The 15649-nt window shown below is 43.7% G+C and overlaps 1 long non-coding RNA gene across 1 annotated transcript in view; it reads left to right on the forward strand.

The window, feature by feature from the left end:
• LOC140707006 (uncharacterized) overlaps positions 1–13232 on the forward strand; it is a 45740-nt gene extending 32508 nt beyond the window's left edge. The window contains exon 3 of the long non-coding RNA XR_012087013.2: positions 4511–13232. This is a non-coding gene — a long non-coding RNA (uncharacterized LOC140707006). The remainder of the gene's footprint in view (positions 1–4510) is intronic.
• The last annotated feature ends 2417 nt before the right edge of the window (positions 13233–15649 follow it).

Below are 15649 nucleotides of genomic sequence, written 5' to 3' on the forward strand. Positions count from 1 at the left end.
AACCACTTCATTAGCTCTGGAGCTACTTGTACTTGTCCTCCACTCTTCCTCAGTAGCATGTTGGACGCCTTCCGACCTGAGGGGCCCATCTTCCAGCGTCATATCTTTTAGCCTTTTGTTTCTGATCATGGGGCGTTCTTGGCAAAGATACTGGAGTGGCTTGCCATTTCCTACTCCAGGTGGATTGCGTTTAGTTGGAACTCTCCACTATGTCCTGTCCGTCTTGGGTGTCCCTGCACGGCATAGCCCATAGCTTCTCTGAGTTACTCAAGCCCCTTCGCCACGACAAGGCAGCAATCCATGAAGGAGGATTGTGCCTCGTTAAGTGCCTCGCTTAACGATTTTAATTGGTTCCAAAAAAAAATCGCTATGGGAAAACATTGTTAAGCGAAACACGTTTTCCCATAGAGATGCACTGAAAACCGGATAATCTATTCCAATAGGAACGGATTGCCGTCCTTAAGCGAAAATCGCCATAGGAAACATCTTTAAGCGAAACACGGTTCCCCAATTGAAATGCATAGGTGAATGGTGAATGCACCTATTCAATGCATTTCAATGGTGAAAAATAATCACAAAAAAATTAAAAAGACTCAGAACAAAGCCAAATTAATTTAACGAAGGTTTTATTAGGTGCACTAACGATTCCAAACATTTTAAACATTTTTAAACATTTTAGAATATTTTAAAAATAGCAAAAAATGGGGCTGTCAAAAAAAAGTTAAGCAAAACGGGGGACCTAAAACCAAAAACGTTAAGCGAAACATGGTTCCAAAATCGCTAAGCGAAAATTGCCCATAGGGAAAATCGTTAAACGGAGCGCAAGATCGCTCCGAAAAAGCCATCGTTAAGCAAATTTTTTGTTAAACGAAGCAATCGTTAAGCGAGGCACCACTATAGTTCCATTAAAGAAGGGTCATTTGAGGAGGTAGGGCTGTTGAGCAGGACAATAGGCTTCAAACACGCAGATTCTCACGTACCATTTCTCCAACACAGTCCCTTCCTGTATTCAAGCCACCTGTTGTCTGCTGTGGCTTCCCATTAGCCTACTGGACTCTTGTGGTGGTGAGATTATCCTGCCCTGCCCCTCGGCTATGGGAAAGAGCCCATGATTTAAGCCTGGTAGGGCCAACTGCAGAAATGGACGCCGTGTGCTTTCCTTGGCACACAACTGCTATGGCTATTGGTCCCTTGCTTAACTTACAGATCTTTGAAGTCTTAGCTGGGAATATAGGACTGCGTTACACTTGGTCTCTGAAACTCAAACTATTATGGGGGCTCCTTCACAACAATGAGGTAACCACTGTTACCCTCTTCGTTGGGGTTGTTCCATGAGAGATCACCACCATTTTTTTTTTTTTTAAAAATATAGACTTAAATTGCTTCTTGGTTCGGAGCTTCATGACAGTTCCTAAGGGCGACACCACAGGTGCCACGCATTCCCTTTCCCCACCTCCCCGGCTGGATCCCCCACTCACCAACTGGCACATGTTCCTCTCCTTCTCTTTGGCTGTTCAGCCAGTCCCCAGCAGAACCAGGGGCTTGCCTGTCTCATCAACTTGTCTAAGTGAGTGATCAGCCAAGGAGGCGGGACAGGCTAGCCCATGCTCCTGCCAGGGACTGGCTGAACAGCTGAAGTGGAGGAAGAGAGCAGTCCACTCTGGCTGGTGAGTGGGGCATTGGCTGGGGAGTGGGGAAGGAAGCTGGGGTGGTGTGGTGCTGCGCATACAAAACCTACACAAATCCACAAACTGAGGTTCATGCCCATCTCTATTCTGTGGCCCCTCCATGATTAGGGACCTTGAAGAGTTAGCTTCATTGGTTTCATAGGAGATCCATCTTCAGTGGCAAACCACTGAAAGCCTTCAGTGGCAAGCCACTGAAACCAAAGGAAAAGTTTGCTTCATTTCAACTCACCACTCAGCTCTCTCAAAGGAGGAATTCAGAGCTTGTCCACACCATAGTGTTGTCTTGAGTCATTCTGGGGTTGTTCTGGTTTGTTGTTGCTGCTGGTTGGAATAGATCACCCTCGTATTTATGTGCACATGTAGGGAAGGTATTTTTTTGCTTGAGATCCTGATGCACTGGGTTGTCTTGGTACCACCTGTTCATACACACCAGCATGTGCTCCCTGATGCCTTTGTTTCATACACAGATTGCCTTCCCCGTGATCCATATTCCCCACCCTCTCACCTTCTTCTCTCATCTCTCCTTGTTTGATCTGTCCAGGGGGCATGGATGGGGTAGCGACTGACGAGCAGAAAATGCCCATAAGGAATCATCATACAATGGCACACACAAAGTATGTGGATCACCATGGCGCAACACAATGCTCGGGTTTGCATGAGCTGATCCTGCAGTGGAACAAACTAGAGCAAAGGAGAACAGAAATACCTGGGATGCAAGACTTTCTGTCCTCCTTTGATTCCCTTCAGCCCTGCATTATGTGTACGTTAATATGCAGTGCTGGCATCGTAGGTGCGAGGATGGTTGAACAAAGGTCAAACGTGGAAGGGTTGCACATCTTCAAAGTAACAAAGGCAGAGGTCAGCAACTTGGGGATATGTTCAAACACTGGATGAGTGGTAAGGAGTGGCTCTCCCCATGCGTGTGCAAGTCTACCCCCTGCTCAGGGTTCCACCATGACCAGAATGGTCTTAACCGACCAGATAGGCGGGATATAAAATCAATCAATCAATCAATCAATCAATCAAAGGGGCTGGAAATACTCACTATGGGTGCGTGGAGGAGGAGGAGGAGCGTTGTGTGGATGGGGGGTGCATCAATGAGTGCTCACACAACTGTGCACCTTAGAGGAAACCTTGATCATTGCAGATCCTGATCCAGTCCACAGAAATTGCCCCATCTGTTTTGATTTGAGCTCAGATCTGAATCAACTCGCAAGTCTCCCATTTGTTCATATTTATTTATTTAAACTATTTTTATCCACCTTTCTCCTTTAAAATGATCCAAGGTAGCTTACATCATTAAAAAGACAAGACTTCAAGACTTGACTTGCATTGCAAAACCAAAACACCCACAACTTATTTGAGTCAGCACTAATATGCATGAAATATTGAGATGCCGTAGAGCAAAGCAAGGGAACGTACCTGCCAAATTTCAGACAGCAATCTCCAATGATTCTCAAACTAGACACTTTGAGATTTGCTTTTTAAAAAATGAAAGAAAGGGAAAGGTTGGAACAATTTGTGCCCCGTTCAATTTGACTGTGCTCCAGACATAAATTGATTTGTAAATTCACTTTGTTCTGGTTATTCTCCTTTATTCGAGACTTTGCACAAACTGGTCCAGACTTATTTGGTTAGGAATTCAGGATGTGTTTGTATATAGCCAGTGTACAGTCCCCATGGGGAGGAGAAAACATGTTCATGTTGCAGCCACACAACTTTCTTCCAGTGACTTAGCAATCAGAATGTTAGTTAAGCTGATGCTCTAACACTAAACAAAGAATGCTAATTTGCAAGTTCTGGGTGAACCAAAAAAACTAGTGGGGTTATGGTCAAGTGCTTTTAAAACACAAGGAACAGCCCTTTCTTGCAATGAGTGCTCTACACTCCCTAGTAGAGACAGGTGCGAACTGAATCTCGAACCAGAAAAACCAACCAACCAGGCTGGTTTGTGGTTCAGTTCGTGACCCATTTTGGGGATCCCGTTTTGCCAAAGCAAAATGAAACACCAAACTCCCCCCCCTTTGCACTTGGTTTGCTTTGCGTAGCCCCCTCCACCAAGCACAAACTGAAAACCGAATTGTGAGCGAATTCGGATTTCTGGTTGGTTCGTGGTGGGTTGTGGCTAACCACGAACCACCATTTTTTTCAGGTTCCTACCCATCTCTAGTCCCTAGTTCAGATCCTAATCTCTATAACAGTGGTTTTCAAACTGGGCTATCCAGATGTTCTTGGACTAAAACTCCCAGAAGCCTTCACCATGAGCTGTCCTGGCCAGGATTTCTGGGAGTTGTAGTCCAAGAACATCTGGAGATCCAAGATTGTAAACCACTGCTCTAAAAAGTAGAAAGCCATATGCACCAGCCAGACTAATTTCCTGTTCATCAAAGTTGAAGCCTCCTTGCAGTTTGGTGAAAAACAGGAAAACAGAAGGACAAATATTTCCTGTAGTTCTTTACGCTTATTGGCAGACTATTGTTTGCAAAGGTTCTGGCATGATTTTCACAAAAAGCAGATACAAAAGACAACCTTTTGGAGCAGTGGATTTTGTGACAGCCAGGCATGAGAAAAGTGTAAATTAGATCAGGGCTGTGTGTTGTATTTTTCCTGCTGAAGCAAAGAAGGCAATCTTGATTATGAAATACAGTAGAGTGGATGGGAGGCAATCTCTATTATGAAAATAGCCTGCTGGAGCAGGGGAGGGGAGCTAAAAAACCACTCTAGATTGATTCCAATCTTCTTGCAGTTATTGCTGGTATAAGTTGTTGCCACAACACGCATATTTAGCCCTGCATCTCTCAATTTTGTTTCCTTCTCTTTAGCAGTCTTGCACTCTGCAGAAGCATTTGCAGCCACAGTAGCAATGTCGGCATGTGAAGGAGGTGTCAGAAAACCTGAGAGGGAACCCCGTGTTTGCAGAAGAATCAAGGGAAAACATGCTTTGAAAAGAAAACCCTTTAACATGAATTAGCTCAGCAAGGATAGCATATGCTTGGCGGGCAGAGAATGGTGTCACATTCCATCAAGTTGCTTCTGACTTACGGCAATTGTATGAATTAGAGACCTTCAGAAAGGTTCTGTTGTTAAATCTCTGGCTTCATTTCAGGTCCTCCCATCACAGAGTTTTCAAGGTAAAAAATCCAGCAGTGGTTTACACATTGCCTTCTTCTACACAGTACTAACAAGAGTTAGCTTCAGTGATGCTGCTGTTGCCTATGAAAGATGCTGTATCAGTGGCACCTCCCATTACTGCTGCTGTCCTCTAGTCATCCTTCAAGAAGTCCTCCACTCTCATCACCACAAGGCTATCCATTTTCTTCTATATTGTAATCTTTGTGGGTCTAGAGCCAAGCAGGCCTGGGAATACTGTACTATGTCTTCTTCCCTTAACCTGATCATTTTTAACTGTGAATTGTTATTTCTCCCTTTTCCTCATTTATTGTTCATTTTCAGTGGTTTAGTTATTAACTGATGCCTTGATAAGGTCCCAAGTCTCCTTTATTTATTTGCATTAATTATTGTTTGGAATTCAATTTATTACTTTGCTCAGGGGGCTTTTTCACTGTAATAGCAGGGTGAGGTCAAAAGGAAAAATTAGGGTTGCAGTCTGAGAGCCCTGAGTAATTATTGTTAGTTTTCTGTTTTTCTTTTTATTTCTTGTTTACTTTTTTGATAAGATTAGGCTGTGGTTTCTGTCTGAAGGCTGTGCTGGCTGTTGATTAAACACGGAGGAATCGAGGCGGAAGGTGATCTCTGTCATAATGGGGGGTGGGGAGAAAGAGACACAGAGGAGAGGACATGCCGTTACCCAACGGTCTGTTATCTGTCCCGTGTTCTGGTCTTCCCTCCAATGGTAACCTTATAAGCCTAACCTTATCAGCCCTCTGCTGATTTGGCTGATAAATGCCAGGTCAGTCTAAAACAAATCTGAACTGCTTTTGTCATTTGATAGCAGATGAAAAAGGCTAGCCTGACTTGTATAACCAAAGCTTTGAAAGGGGGAGCTGCTCTCCCAGATCTGCCCCCCACCCGGGGTATTCCATCCAGCACCTGTAGAAGTCGAAGGAGTGTTGCCATGGTCCATAACAGTTCTACGAAGATCATCAGACTCTCTGCCTTTGTATGGCCAGGTCTGGTGTGCCTATGACCAACGTTGGACCAGCGAGACAGGCTAGAAGATAGCCTTGGTGTCCTGCTCTCCCGGCTCCACGACTCAACACTTTCACCACCCTGGCTAGACTTCATCTCTACTGCATTGCTGAAATCTTCCAGACTCTTCCTTCAGGGTGACTTCAACATCCATGCAGAGACCCATGTGGCCAGGGTAGACTTGGAGTTTGTGGACACCGTTGTGTTCATGGGCCTGTTCCTGCAGGTTACTGGCCCTCTACCCATGGTAGAGCATACTTTGGATACGGTTTTCACATCCAGGCAGAGAGAAGAACCTTTGAAGGAAGTCAACCTTGTGTCTTGTGCCATGTCAGGGTCAGAACATCATCTGCTGAGAGGTAGACTTTGCCCAGCAATTTCCCTTGACGGGGAGGACGGACCTGTTAGAATCGTCTGCCCCTGAAGGCTACTGGATCCATTTGGTTTCTAGAATGCCCTTGGGGGTGGCGGGAGGTTCTAGCTGATCTGGTCGGTGCTTCTGCCAAAGTTGAGCTCATAAATTGGTACTCAGAGGTGACCCAGAGGGTGGACATGATTGTACTTAAGCACCCTCTCTGTTGTGGGGCCTAGTAAAAGCCTAGTAAAAGTAAAGGTAAAGGTTCCCCTTGACATTTTCAGTCCAGTCGTGTCCGACTTTAGGGGGCGGTGCTCATCCCGCTTTTCAAGCCATAGAGCCAGCGCTTGTCCGAAGACAGTTTCTGTGGTCACGTGGCCAGCGCGACTAGGGAACGCCGTTTTACCTTCCCACTGAGGTGGTACCTATTTATCTACTTGCATCTGCATGCTTTTGAACTGCTAGGTTGGTGAGGAGCTGGGAGAAAACGACGGGAGCTCACTCCGTCGCGTGGATTTGATCTTACGATGGCTAGTCTTCTGACCCTGCAGCACAGAGGCTTCTGCAGTTTAGCCCGCAGTGCCACCACATCCCCATGTGGAGCCTAGGGATGGGGAACTAAGTCCCAGGACTTGCTGTCAAGTTGGACATAATTCGCACCAGTGGCTCGACTCAAACCCAACTTCTCCCCCCCCAATGATGCTGACTTAACTTATGACTTGGAACTCACCCAGCCCTTCCTCTTTTTTTCTGGGGGGGGGATTTGTTTTTAAGAGGGACTTGCAGCTTGGGACTCGGGATTTGGTACCAAAGATTCAGAGCTGGGAGTTCGGCCCTAAAGATTTGCCAACCTCCTGATAGACTGTGAAGGGAAAGACCAGAAGTACCGGGTCTTTCTGGTGGAGCCGTCTCTCATAAAGACTTCCAAACAAACTCAGACTAGTCCACCGACTACCCTAAGTCGTAAAAGAGATCAAGGCTCAGATACTCGGGATTTAGAAGAGGCAAATCTGCAGGGGCAAGAGGTGTCAAAAGCAGTGGACACCCGAGAGCTGGAAGAGAGATGGAAAGGGTTAAAAACAACTAATCCTTTAAAGGAAGAATTGGCAGGAAGGAAGGAGGTTCATGAGGTGGTGGAAGAAGGGGGGCTGGGGGAGATCCAGGCAGAACGGGACAACATTCCTGGAGGTTGGGAATGGATATGGTTGCAGGACCCGCGGACGGGAAAATGGGAACAAGTCCGGGTGCCTAAAGCTGAAGCGGAGGATCGGAGGAAGAAAGGATTACCCCAAAAGCCATCGTTATTGGGGTGAGTCCGAGACTTGTGAATGGAGAAGGAAAATCAGGGAACAGAAAGAAGCCATCGCCAGGGAAAAAGAGGCTCGCCGGGAATGGCATTTAGAGGAACTGAGGAAGATGGGATGCTTCCTGGACCTTGGGGTGAACAGACAAGAGAGGGGGACCCGTCCTGGGGATGGATGGGAGATGAAGTTGCTTCTAAGTGCAACTGACCACAGTTTGGGAACTGAGGGTCAGGGACAAGTTTGTGCCGGTCCATGGGACCAGAGTTTGCGAAACGTTCTGGAAGAAAACTTTTTGGTTGCCCTTGCGAGAGCTGTTGCTTGAACAAGTGTCTACTTTAAACAAGCATGTTATGGTTAAAACCCCATTGGGTGAAGCAACAAATGACCACAAGTTATTTGATAAACCGTCTGATGGTGTTTTATTGAAGACAAAGGAAGCCCAATCACATGACCCTTCACATAGACCCCAACCCTCATCATGGCTTAGCAATGATTTGAGTGGGGTGAGGCTGGTAGGGAGACGGCTAGAGCGCAGCTGGAAGGAAGATCTCCATGGAATGCAATCTTCCTGCAGCCAGGGAAATATCTGGAAAATACTGCAATGTGATTAAGGCAGCAAGAAGAGCTTATAATAACCTAATTAATGAGGCTCCCAATGAAAAGGCGGAACTCTTTCAAGTTATCTCTAGCCTCATCCATGCTGGACAGATCACTCAATCGGCTGAATAGCTCAGTGGTTTAAGTCAGAGGTTGTGAGTTCGATTCTCCACTGTGAGGACAGCTAGCATTTCCCTCCCTGTCATCCTCATGAGGTTACCAGGTCAGCAACATCCCATGCCCTGAGATTTCAAGGCCAAAGGGATTGAAAAGACTTGGTAGATGGGAGCAGAGGAGTACAAGTTTTGGGATAGCTCAGTGGTTAAGTTCTCTGGCTGCAGAGCCAGAGGTTGGGAGTTGGATTCCCCACTGTGCCTCCTTGTTAGTGGGCCTACACTTCTAAGATGGTTTCGTTCGTTATTTGTTACAAAAAAGTGTAGAAAATTGCAATTGGCTAGCAGCATTTTTCAGATCTGATATTGAAAGCACCCAGTGGGATTCCTCTTTCAGACCAGCAGATCAAATCAAGATCTCTAATGCAAGCTTGATTGGATCGGTTTCAATGGGCGACACCTAATGATGTAGACAAGGCATTTGCATGCTGTAAATCGATCACCTCTTGTGTAGATCTTTGTCCATCTTCTCGTCAAATTCTGAGCTGATCTCGCATTGCCCGTTGAATGATGTTATTCCTATTTGTAGAGCATCAGCAAGGAAAGAGAGCCATCGACATAAAAATATTAGTGCATTTCTGGGAGACTGGCTTTGTCCCACGCGTTAGATTTCTGAACGTGAATTAAGAATATATTTCATATTAATGCACCTCTCTAAACATAGTTTCTCTGGAGCAAGTCCTATTAATTTTTGATGGGAGTTACCATTCAAGACCGCAAGCTTGGCATTAAAAGTTTCTTGTAATTACTAGTTTATGATTCAGTTATAATTTCCAGGTGCTGGCAGAAGTGGGTTTTTTCCCCACGCCCTGAATTAAATGAATAATAATGGAAAAATTCTGTCTCATTTCTGCCTGGGAAAAGTGTGTAAAGGAGCAAATCGGTCACCCTTTCCCCACTTCCTTTAGGAATGGCGAGACAAGCATCTGGTGAGATCACCAGTGGTTTGAAACAGAACCTGCTGTCCTCCTTCTTACAATAAATTTTCTATAACCCAAAAGACCCCCTTTGCCCCACCCCATATATTATTGTTGTTATATGCTGTCAAGTTGCCTTCCAACCCACCCGTGGTGACTTAATGAATGCATGACTTTCAATATGTCCTATCCTTTACAGTCCTACTTAGGATTTGAAAACGTAAGGTTGTGGGTTCTTTTATTGGGTCAATCCATCTCGTGTTGGGTCATCCTCTTTTCCTCCTGCCTTCAGTTTTTCCCAGCATTATTGTCTTTTCTGGTGAGACTTGGCTTCTCATGATGCATCCAAAGTACAACAGCCACAGTTCAATCATTCCCCCACTTTATACATATACATATATGTGTGTGGGTTTGTGTCTGAATACGTGAAGAATGCCGTTTCCTTTAAGTAACCATCACAGAGGTACTGTACAGAAATGGGGAAGACATGAACAACTGTCAAGAGAAGAAATGTCACTGTTTTGGACTATCTTTCCAGAATCTCCAGACACCACAGCCATATGCATGCTCTGGAAAGAAAATAAGTTGTGTAATTTGGATTCATCTCCTTTAAAAAGTAACTTTTCCAAGCTTTAATCTAGAACAATGCTTGCTCCTACTTTCTCCTGCTCTGTCACCATCTGCAAACAAAGCACAGAATATCTGGTTAACATGGGATCTTAACACCTTATACATGCTACACAAAGTTGACAAAGCAAAAAAATATTGCAAAATTTTGAATTTTTTGGTTTAATTCCTCCGAACAGCAGAAGGCAGGGATTTACAGAGCAGGATAGTTTCAAGTAATCCCCAGAGTCATCCGCTCATTTTTCTTATTAATTCGCACTCACAGTCTCAATAATGAGCTCTGAGACAATATGAAGGGGGGGGGAATAAAAGATTTCATTGCTTACAGTTGAACAGACCAAATGGCAAACTTACAAACATGACTGCTTCCAACAACGGACTTCAACAGAATCGCTGCTTCCAACAAACTAAAGAGAGAGGAAAAAGTCTAACAGTCTTACTGAATAGTTACATGCAGCTGTTTTGCAGGACTGTTCCACGGGGCTGTATCAAAATAATTAGTTAAATAAATAAAATAAAATAATGTCTGACAGCCATTGTTTTCCCATGCTAGGAAAGAGAAGGAAGGGAAATTCTAGAGGTGTTGGCAAACATAGTAAGAATCCTAGAATTCTAGAATAATTGACTTGGAAGGGGCTTATAAGGCCATCGAGTCCACACACACACCCCCCGCTCAATGCAGGAATCCAAGTCGAAGCAGATCTGACGGATGTTTTTCTGATTTTCCCTTGAATGCCTCCAGCTTTGGAGCACTCACCACCACCTAAGGTCATGGGTTTCATTGTCGTTTTTCCTGATCTTCAATCTAACTCTGGCTTCCTGTAGCTTGAGCCCATTATTGCATGTCTTGCACTCGGGGATGACTGAAAACAGATCATCTAAGCAAATAACGCACTGTTAACTCATTATGGCTGAATACTTCCCAGATATCCATACCCCAGACAGACTGGATTGGTGTGGGAAGAATCACTGAAAATAGTCCATTTATTTGCTTGTTTGTCCTGGAAAGACAAACAAGGCCACAAGGAGTTCTATTCCCGACTTCAGCCTAACAACCCTGTAAGGTAGGTCAAGGCTAAATGTGTGTGGCTGGCTCTACATCACCCAGTGTGTTTCATAGTTTGAGCCCAGGTCTCCTGAACCTTAGGGTCAAACCATATGTTACAAATGCTGAAATCCCATTTGTGTTCCAGAGACTTGATTCTGGCAGATCTTTGTGTGAGAGAGCCATCAATTATATGCAAATATAGCCTGTGTTTATCTTTCAGTGACCAATCACAAAACAAAACAAGCTCAGCTGCAAACAACAGGAGGTGTGAGAAAGATCTTTCTGTGACAATCAGATGTCTTTCAGCACTTGAGGAATTGCTTCTTCTAATGTTATGCTATCTGGAATGTGTAATTTGGCTCTTAGCCAGGCACTCTAAAAAAACTATGCCACACGGGCTCACAAATCAAAAGAAAGAACAAAGGAAAAGGGCAAAAGTCAGGGCAAGAAAATATGTATTTCTGGAAGAGATAAGGGGTCAAATAAACAATGAATAGAACATTGTTGTAAAATGTTTGTATATGACATATATATGTGTGTGTGTGTTTGTGTGTGCATGCACATGTGTGTTATTGTATTAATGGATGGTCCATGGGATGAGGGATACATGCATATAAACTTTATTGTTTCTGGCCATAGACCTTGACTACTGTAGCATATAAAATCCAGTTAAAACAGGTAATTACCTTAAAACCATTAAAACCAACAAGGGATACACTATTGCTTTATTTTGTTTATGGTTTTGTTCTTCTTGTATGTAGTAAAAATATATTAACATTAAAAACAAATTTCAAGAAAGCTTGCACAAGGAGTTCAGTGACTTGAAAAGGTTTGGGGCGACCACAATTTAAAGGAATCCTCTCTCTTTCTTTATGGCAATCCATTTGACTTCCCCAACATTCCTGATATGGAAGCCATATTAGAAAGCTGACCGCTAGCAGTGGCTCCAGGAGCACAGAACCACAGCCATGCATTGACTGCTGCTCGTCTTTGCTCCCACAGCCTATTCGTAGCTCCTGAACTATCCTGACCCCACTTAATCTTCTTTTCTCTTAGCAAAACCACCACCACGGCTTCTCCCCCTTCGTGAGCCTCACATGCTAACACCTTCGTTAGGCATTTGTGGACGACTCAGCAAACGAGCAGCGATCTCTCCGATACCCATTTTGTAAAAGACCTATGTGCGATTCTGACTTTCAAACCTGTAGAAAAGCAAAGGAAAGAGGGGAGGGAAAAGTCTTTTCAAGTGGAAGGGTAATTTGTAGACACATTTGCAGGGCACCTGCAGGTAGAGCAAATTTACTTTCATTAGTGCGACTATTTATAGCACCCACGTAAGTATGGGCATATTGCATTGATAGGATCATTCTTGGCTATTCGCGGCATGCTGCAAATGCCGGGGATTATGAAACTATTAATCTTTATTCGGTATTATTTTTAACCACCTGCTTCAATCCGATACTTAACTTCCTGCCGGCAACCCTCTTATGGGGGGTCTTTCCTCCAGAGCTCTCAGTTGGCTCGGGTGAAGAGTTCAGGTGTTTCTAATCACTTCAGGCGGAAATACTAAACCACTAGCAAAGCATCCAGATGTTTTCTTCCAATTAAATTCTCTTTGCATCTGTTGAGGAATCTGGAAGAAGAAAAAACAGCATGATGGCATTCTTGAGGATTGTAGCCTGGTATTTTTTTTTTCAGGAGGTAAAAGGTCAGGTTCCACTGTGCCATTAATACAAGACTTTCTGCCATCAGAGTAGTATCATCACTCTAAAAAGAGTGAAACACAGGTCCTTTTTACTCAGATTTGAAGTCTTCCAGTGAAAAATTGGCTAGTCGCCATTTCTCCCCTGCTAAAAGTCTCACTAGCTGAGACACCGGTCCCGTCTCTAGAAGGAGTGCTCCTTCACATGTCAAACAAGGTGTGATTGGGAAAATATGTTAAAAGAGCAAATGTGCCTGTGATCCTCACTAGAATGCAAATATGGCTTTCTTTGCTTGTCTAATTGCAGAGGCACAATATGACAGAGGTGATCATGTTGCTGGGGAGAAACAGTTATAAGCTGAGATGCTATTCCATGAATATGTGTTTTCACCCTTATTAACTCTTTCTCAGCTGTCAGAATTTATGGAGCTCAGTCTCCTGCATGAAGAGCTATGAGGAGTCAGTGCTGTATCTCATAGCTGTACATTCCAAGCTGTACAGCTTAAGAAGTGAGAATGGGAAGCATGTAGTTAGCATTGAGAGTGTATACCGAGTGGCAATCAGATCTCCAGTCACATATTTCCCTACTATGGTAAGATATTTCTCTTCTAGAAGCTACCTTCAAACCTATGTTTAGTTGTTAAGTCGTGTCCGACTCTTTGTGACCCCATGGACCAGAGCACGCCAGGCCCTCCTGTCTTCCACTGCCTCCTGGAGTTGGGTCAATTTCATGTTGGTCGCTTCAATGACACTGTCCAACCATCTCATCCTCTGTCCTCCCCTTCTCCTCTTTGCCTTCACATTTTCCCAACATCAGGGTCTTTTCCAGGGAGATATCTCTTCTCATGAGATGAGTATTGGAGCCTCAGCTTCAGGATCTGTCCTTCCAGTGAGCACTCAGGCTTGATTTCCTTCAGAACGGATAGGTTTGATCTCCTTGCAGTCCAGGGGACTCTCAAGATTCTCCTCTGGCACCACAATTCAAAAGCATCAATTCTTTGGTGGTCAGCCTTCTTTATGGGCCAGCTCTCACTTTCATACATCGCTACTAGAAAAACCATAACTTTGACTATGCGGACCTTTGTTGGCAAGGTGATATTTCTGCTTATTAAGATGCTGTCAAGGTTTGTCATCGCTTTCCTTAGAAGCACATATGTCAGCAATTAGACTTGAACTTTAATCCCATGCTTCTCTTCCAGTGGTCATTCACAGGCATGCTAAATGCAAAATACATAGGTGAAGAAAATAACGAGCTCTGGCATTCAGGTGCCTGCCATTATGCGAAAACAACTCTGCAAATGATATTGTTGTTGTTGTTGTTGTTGTTGTTGTTGTTGTTGTTGTTGTTGTTGTTGTTGTTGTTGTTGTTGTTGTTGTTGTTGTTGTTGTTGTTGTTGTTGTTGTTGTTGTTATTATTATTATTATTATTATTATTATTATTATTATTATTATTATTATTATTATTATTATTATTATTAACTTCAGTCTCCTGCATGTTACATCCTTTTACTTCACCTGCCTTTGCTTGGGGCTATCTGCCCTTCAGTGTCTTTGGCCTGTATAAAATTTAAATCCTCCAACAGGGATAATTGCTGGTAAGTAAAGAGTTCTTGGTTTGGTCTCAGAGGTCACCTGGCTTGCCTGAAACTGGTGCACAATTAGCCTCATTGTGTGTGAGATGAATGAGCTCTGGGATCCAAGCAGGGACTCTTTAATTACTGGCAAACTCTCCCTGCCAGTGACATTATCACCCTTATGGAGGCATCATGGACACAACAGGATTTGGGTCATTGTTTTAAATCAAGAACGACCAACTCTTATAGTGTTGCAAACAATATTTTTTGTGTGAGTGATATGGTCCATCATGACCTTTCAGGCCCTTCACATTATGGAAGTTCTTGGTTATACTGCCGAGCTTTGCTTTTAACAAAATGAGCTTTAAAAGGGATTTTATTTATTTTTATTTTTTTTTGCTGTAATGCTGATGGCTACCAGCAGCACTATGGAGCAGCCTCTTGTGATCCAGGCCAACAACCTTGGCATGAAATAAGTCCATCAGACCTGAAACAATCATCTTCTAACGTAGCGAAATCAATCTTTCCTTGCGGGTGCGTGCGGGACAGTAACTCACGAAAGTATTTATAAAATTTCAAGCATTCATTTCCCCACCCAATTCATCTCTTTCTTTGCTTTTTGTTTTGAATGCAAAGGTCTTTTCATTACCCTATCGGCAATACTGTGTCTGCGTCGCCATGAAATTTGGAAAACAGGAAAAAAAAATAGAGATACGAGGAATACTGGGGGCCGTTGCCAAAAATGTTATTGTTTTTCAGCGTGGGAAAAATCAAGCCTGCTTTTTCAGGCATCTTAATCCTTTAATCTTAGCTTTGCTTCTTGCAGTATGTTGCAAATTGTTTTACAAGTTTGTCCCAGATAAGAGGAAAATAGCAAGAAAAACTAAAAATGAAAAAAGAGTCTACGCAGAAATGTTCCAATGGGGACATGTTCTCAAGCCCCTTTCTCTTGTTTTATTATTATTGTTATTGCTATTGTTATTGCTATCGCTATTGTTATTGTTTCTCATCCCTGGCCTTAAGCTGCAATCTGAAATGCAGCTGTTTGATGAAAGAAAATAGAATTCCATGGAACATAGCTCGAGGGAAATGTGCATAAAAACAGGAGGGCAATTTGATTACCGAAATCATATCAAAGTGCGTAGATTCTGGCAAACACAGACATGCAGAGGGCTTTTTTTTTCTTAGATAGCTGGTGCAGCACAGAGGACTGGAAGCTGAGCTGTGATCCCTGCGCTAGATCGCACCTCTGCTGCGGATTCATTCTGTGTAACTGGGCAAATCGCTCTCACTCAGCTTCCTTCTCTCCAATACAGAGATGCTGATCCTGGCTTAATTCACAGGGTTAGTGGCCGGGTTACATCTGAATGTAGAAGAACAAGGTGACCTGAGATACCTCGTTCCTCTTATTTTTCTTCTTCTGGTGACCGTACCACACGAGATATTTACAAACATTGCACAGGATGGTTGTTGTGGGTTTTTCAGGCTCTTTGGCCGTGTTCTGAAGGTTGTTCT

This window comes from Pogona vitticeps, chromosome 4 (genome assembly GCF_051106095.1).
Source record: "Pogona vitticeps strain Pit_001003342236 chromosome 4, PviZW2.1, whole genome shotgun sequence".
Taxonomy (NCBI): Eukaryota; Metazoa; Chordata; class Lepidosauria; order Squamata; family Agamidae; genus Pogona; species Pogona vitticeps.